General features: G+C 35.1%; 1 long non-coding RNA gene across 1 annotated transcript in view; it reads left to right on the top strand.

The window, feature by feature from the left end:
* Window positions 1-2,286: 2,286 nt before the first annotated feature.
* The window catches only part of LOC136851505 (uncharacterized), a 48,703-nt gene continuing 44,189 nt past the window's right edge, over window positions 2,287-6,800 (top strand). Inside the window, exon 1 of the long non-coding RNA XR_010856899.1 lies at window positions 2,287-2,430. This is a non-coding gene — a long non-coding RNA (uncharacterized lncRNA). The remainder of the gene's footprint in view (window positions 2,431-6,800) is intronic.

The following is a 6,800-nucleotide window of genomic DNA, read 5'->3' as shown; positions in this document are numbered from 1 at the left end:
TATTGCAATTTATGGTATAGACCTAGGCCTATACATGTAGAGTTAAAAAAATTATGCCTAGACTAATAGAGGAAATGAGATTGCTTTTACTTTACCCTTTTACTTTTCTATTAATGATAAGTGTTGTGTACTGCAAATTTATGGTATAGACCTAATCCTATACATGTTAAGTTAAAAAAAATTATGCCTAGACTACAAATGGAACTACTTTTACTTTTAGGTTTAACATAAGCTACGTTATGTACCACAATTTATGGCATAGGCCTATACATGGAAAGGTATTTCTAAGTCATAGCTCCGCACGGACTGTATGGAACCGTTCTGCGAATACGAAAGTCATCAGGGAGCCATATGTTCAAGTAGGGATTGGCTATGGAAATCTATTAAATAAGGAACCATATTAACCTACTATACCCTAACCTAATCTAACCTAGTAGGTCCTGTTACTTAACCGGGGGCTCCGTCCCTAGACCCTGCAGTAAGGGAAACCACTTTTTACCAAACGTTCCACTGCAACACTGCGCATGCGAGATAGCATTCCAGGATGGCCAATATACAAAAACAAATCAGTTCTGAGGTTAATTACAGTCGACTGACAAAAAAATTACGGTAATTCTTGATAAGCAACCAAAATAGCCTACCGCAGGAAAAGTCAATATTAAAGGAAATACCCGACGCGGAGCTAATGCTTAGTTCTACCAAATGTGGACTTCCAATACAGTAAAGCAAAAGTGGTCCTAAATCTAAACACAATTGCGATTTATGACATAGGCCTATGCATGGTAGGCTAAAAATTATGCCTACGACTAGGTCTACTAGAGGAAATGGGATTGCTTTTACTTCACCCTTTTACTTTTGTATTAATGATTTTATATTAATGATAAGCGTTATGTGATGCAATTTATGGTAAAGCTAAAATAAAATTATGCCTGGACTACTATAATTGGGATTGCTATCACTTTTAGGTTTAGGCTATCATGAGCTACGATTTATGTACTGCAATTTATGCCATAGTCCTGTACTTGAAAAGCTAAAAAAGTTATGCATAGACTACTGGGACTGCTTTTACTTTAAAGTTAATGATACTCCAAAGTTAGGCCTAAATGCATTGCAATTTATGGCATAGGCCTAGGCCTACAGGCTACATGTCAAGCTAAACAATTATGCCAAGACTATGGGAAAAATGGGATTGCTTTAAATTCTCGGTTAATGACAAGATTTACATACCTTATAGGCCTATTCTGTCTTCTACAAATCCCCCTGGTGTCGAAGTCTACAGGTCTAGTGTTAGGCCTACGTGGCCTATTAAATCAAATGATCCAGCACTATCTTCTACTAGGTCTAATGTCTTTCAAGTCCCGCCGGTCTAATTCATCAGTAGGAAATAAATAAATAAATACACTACACTTTACACATGATAAATGACGCAATATACCAAAGGTAAACAAATGTTCCGGATTTGAAGAAGCAAACAGGAAGCGAAGTAACTGTTTGCTGATCCAGAGTCCGATGTTCAAATTTTGATTGCGTATAAATTAGTAGCACAATGCCAAGAACACCGTAATTCTTCGTGATTTTTGATGCTGTTGCCGTCTCTCATTTTAATTCGTTCTAGGAAATATATTACTCATTAAGTCTTTCCTGTATTGAAAGTATATATCGCTTTCGAGTCCGATGTTTACTGCTTGATCGCGTACACTGCTGTACAGTACAATGCCAATAAAATCGTAATCCTTTGGTAATTTTTTATGTTACTGCCTCTCATTTTTATTCATTCTATAAATGATGCTAGTTATTTCTCAAGTTTTTTTATATTAAGAGTAAGTTGCTTTTGATAATTATGAGGTTTTTAAAGTTGGGGGTTTCGTAAATCACAACACTAGGAGCCTATTACAGAGATTGGCATGAAAGCCAATGAAATCGTAATTTCTCGCAATTTTACAATGTTATCGTCGTCTCTCATTTTGATTAATTCTAGGGAATATATTAATTAATTTATCAGGATTTCTTCATATTGAGAGCATATTGCTTTTGATAATTTCAAGGTTTACTAAAATTGTGGATTGAATACGTCACACTGCCAATGAAATAGGTACTCTTTGTAATTTCTCATGTTATTGTATAATTTTTACTCATTATAGAAAGGATGTATAGAAATGATGCTGCTTATTTCTAAAGCTGTTTTATATTAACAGTAAATTGCCCCCTTTTTTTCTTTTTTTGCTAATTATGAAGTTTCAAGTTGTGGGTTTCGTAAATCACAGTTCGAGGAGCCGATTACCTGGTACGGTCAGTCGGAGACTCGGGGTGAGGTTGTCAGGTTGTCACTCCTTGTCCGTGTACTTTCTCTTGTTTTATTGTTTCAGTGCTTTCGTGTTGTGTATTGAATAATTCACTGCCTTTCGTCATAAAAACCAGGTGAAGCAATCGGTAAGTAACATCTGCGCTTTTAAGAAATTTGGTAAAATGCAACTTGTTAAAATTCAAATGAATTTTAAGCATAGGGTTCATTAGGCCTAGCCCATTCAAGGTTGTCTAAATGTTGCTTTCAAAACTAGGTTTCACGGTAATGCAGCACGAATATAAAATTGAGTTATTGTATATATTTTGATGTTTATATTCATTTTCGAGGGAAAGGTTTAGAAACATTCTGATTGGCCTAAATTCAAGGCCAAAGGCTCGTGAAAGGCAACAAAAAAACGTCGTCAGTGGTACTTGTTTCTAGGCCTACAGCAGTGTTTTTTTTTTCCTTACAAGGTGCTTCGTGTTTTTTATGGCAGTGTGATAGAATACTTGAATTTTGCTTGGTTTCTAGACGATCAGCTTTTTGTCGCAGTTTTGCTCGTCAATAATTGGACGCCGACATTTATATACCGTAGCTACAATCGTTGAGGCACACCGCGCATTTGACACTAGACCAATGTTGTTTTAAGCATCCCCTATTTCCCAAACCCTCAAGTATCCCTCATTTCCTACACCCATACTTCTTCATTTCCCATTCATCTTTCTCACCTATCCCATATCTTACTCTGAGATCATCATTTCATGCGCCAACGCCACGTCTTCCCATTACACTGGTTTCCCACGTCGTAGGCCTGCCAACCATGGCTGCCCGATCTCTGCAGTTCCATCGTATTATCCGAGAATGTTTCAAGCACTCATATCGGAATGGAATTAGCAGGGGAAAAATGACTGGACTCGTATATGGTTCCGAATTTGGATCTTTTGCACCAGAATTAATGTTTTATAGGAAAAATATATACCTGTTGTCAATGTTTTTCGTTTGTGAAATGTCACTGTACATCCTCGTTTTCATCTTTTTTATTTTTGTTCTGGAGGCATTTGTGTTCATTAATGTACATCGTCTTATTAGCCAAAACATTTTGAAGAAAATGTGTATGTGAACAATACATTTAATATACAGTGCTCATACCATCCCAGAGTGTGTCACCATAGCCTACCTTACAACAGTCCTCTCGTTTTTTTCATTTGATAAAATTTTACCCATAAGAATATAAATGAAAAAAAAAAAATTTGTAACTTTTCACTCTCATAGTGCTCATCATACATCCTACTCTAAATGCCCCTCTGATGATCAATACATTATCTCAAGGTGTTAAAAATTTGTTTATTCTACATTTTCTTGTATTTAACTGAAATTCACCACATCAAACTAGTCATTCGCCAGATGCCGTCACCAAACAGTTTTGGGGTGAAATTTATCCTTTACATAAGCCAAATTGGTGGTACAGTATTGCACGTGACGAAGTTGTGTATTTAGACTAACAAAATAACTGTCATCAGAAAAGTACACAGAAGAGATGACTGCATTATGTAATCAAAGACATGACAAGAATGGAGCTGCTTTTTTAAAAATTTTATTGCCTCTAACAAAATTCAAGAGACAATATCACTGGTGTTTATGTTCATTCTTTGATATGGCAACCATAAGCACTGTAAAGAAACTGAGTTTTTATTTCCATGTTCCTTCTTAAGATGCAGTTGACAGAGGCGAGGATGCCCCCAGTGGTGTCATTTTTTGCCTACACTGTCACCTACAAAGTGAAGTAGGCTAAGGTTTTTCAGTTAGCTTTGGTATGGTTCTTATGAGTGAATAGGAATGAACATCATATTTGTATGTGTGTAGGTTCTGAAAATAGCAATTATTAAAAGAATGAATGTGCAATATGCAAGTAGGGTTCTTCTAGTAGTTTTTGATATGATTTCAATGAATTCAACATTAATTTCTGTTAAAATCAACCCATTATGCTCATCCCTCAAGCAAATAATGGAGATCATAGTCTTAGGGTCAGAGGAGCTATAGGGGAAGCACAAAAATACAACAAACAGCTAAGGTTTGTAAGCAGTCCAGTAATGCTTCTCAGTGATATATGATGTCCTAGGTCAGCTTAGGTATCATCTCTTGATCAGGTAGAACCTGGTGATCAAGGTTAGGTTAGGGTAGGACGCATCCATGCATTTTACTTCAATATTTGCTTCATTATTTACAGCATCATATGTAGGATTGGGGTTTATTCCCCCCTGTTAGTGGAAAAAAATTAGTTTTTGTATTCCACATCAAAATAATCTTGGTTTCCTCCTCTGGTCCCTTACTATAAAAAAAAATAGTAGGATGTGTAATAGGTTAAACACTCATTTTGAGCAAATGAATCCCAAGCTGCTCAGCGTCACACCAGAAACTATATTTAAAAGTGGACTTTACATTTGTGTTGATTATAGGTTATACAGGTAACCTGTGCCCTAGCCTTCCCTAAACTAACCCAAATGTTGTGTCTTATCTGAATGGGGTAGGGTGTGCTTTGGTCTCTGGATGCCCCAACCCAGTTTAGTCTTTCTATTTGGTGCAGTGACTTGCACAGTGAAATACAGTACAGGGTCGCATACTAATATAAGACCAGTTTTTTGCACTGTGGGTCTCCATTACTTTTAATCACAATGGGGTTTTAAAGGTGGAAAACAAAACTTTTGAAGTAAATGAATGTTGAATTCACCAAAAAATTACCTAAACAATCTATCAGAGAAACCATACTGCTCATTTAAAATCACTAATTTCCTGAGTCATTACCATTTTGAGAGCATTTACAAACCCAAATATAACATGCATTTCTTCTTGGTGAGGACATCTCTCTGACGGCAACGATGCATGTTAACCAAACCTGACGAACAGACAAACATGATGCTCGAAATGTTAAAATGGGAAATACTTTTTTTGTGTTTTGTGAATGAACACTTTCAGAATTGAGTGATTTCAGGATTTAGATATTAATTTTTTTTGGGGGGGTGAGGGTGGGACTTCTCGTGAAAGAGTTGAAGGTATAATAGCCTTCATCCTTATTTTGCAGTAATCTCTCATTCGTAGCCTAATAAAAACAGGATAACACATTAACCTATGCCCAGATCTTTTTTTATATTTTTTTCCGAGAAATATTTTTCACTCTCTTTATTAGTGTAACTACACATTTCTTCATTATTTAAGAAAATGAAAGAAATTACATTTTTTTTTGGTGAAAGAAAAACCTAAATCCTTTAAAATGCAAGTAACTATAAGGGCCAAATCCACATTCAACCCTTACGACAAATAACCCTTGTAGCAAAGCAGCAACAAAATTTTCGTCCAGTTGTAGAAAGACAGGGTGCCTGAAAGCTTCTGAGCTTAATTAAATTTACATAGTAAAGGTGAGGCGGCTTTCTCTGTTAATTCATCTCCAAAAGGGAAATTCTTCCGAAGAGGAAGAAATTTCCCTTCACAAATACACATCGAGAGAAAAGATCTTTTATCCTGACTCATTTGAAGTTAAAAATAGGATTAGTCCAATTATGCAAGTTTGTGTAGGGATAGAGAACTCCACGCAATTAGATTTTGGTGATAATTTTCCTGAAGAAAATAGAGGGAAGTTAAAATGTTTATTTTAGGACTCCAATTATTTACTAAATTATTGTCTTTTCGCTGGCGTCAGAACTAGTAAGGTCACTGATGCCAGTTTTAGGACTCAGCTCCCCACCATACAATCACATGCATTGGTCAGGACAATACGAAGCGATGCAGGGAAACTTGCCCATCGCATAATGAACTCAAATATCGTTACAAAAATATCATGACTTGACGAATGTCATCTCACGCTGCAGTTTAATCCTACAATTGAATTTAGCGAAGACTTGATGGAGCAGTCAATGTTGATTACATGATTGTGTGAAAGCCTTGAAGAGTCAAGTTGATCAAAATGCAGAGTTGCTGCGCTGTATTTGAATATGTGACTGGTGTGTGTGTATATATATATATATATATATATATATATATATATATATATATATATATATATATATATATATATATATATATATATATTATATATATAAATATCTCCCTTTCACTGCTTATGAAAGACATGACTCAGTCTTTTAAGGGTCTCTCTCTCTCTCTCTCTCTCTCTCTCTCTCTCTCTCTCTCTCTCTCTCTCTCTCTCTCTCTCTCTCTCTCTCTCTCTCTCTAGAACAAAGTTAACGATACATTCATTTTCACATAAGGGAGTAGAAATAGATAATAAGCATTGTGAACTTTTTCTATATTCGACTTTGTTACAACTAAATACAATGTCATGAGGATTTATATATATATATATATATATATATATATATATATATATATATATATATATAATATTTATATATATTTATACAGATACATAGAGACATTTATATTATACTGTATATATACATATACATATATACAGTATATATGTGTCTACAAATGCATGTAAGTGTATCATTTTAAAATAAAA

Source organism: Macrobrachium rosenbergii, chromosome 23, assembly GCF_040412425.1.
Source record: "Macrobrachium rosenbergii isolate ZJJX-2024 chromosome 23, ASM4041242v1, whole genome shotgun sequence".
NCBI lineage: Eukaryota > Metazoa > Arthropoda > Malacostraca > Decapoda > Palaemonidae > Macrobrachium > Macrobrachium rosenbergii.
This window is presented reverse-complemented; position numbering and strand designations above follow the sequence as displayed.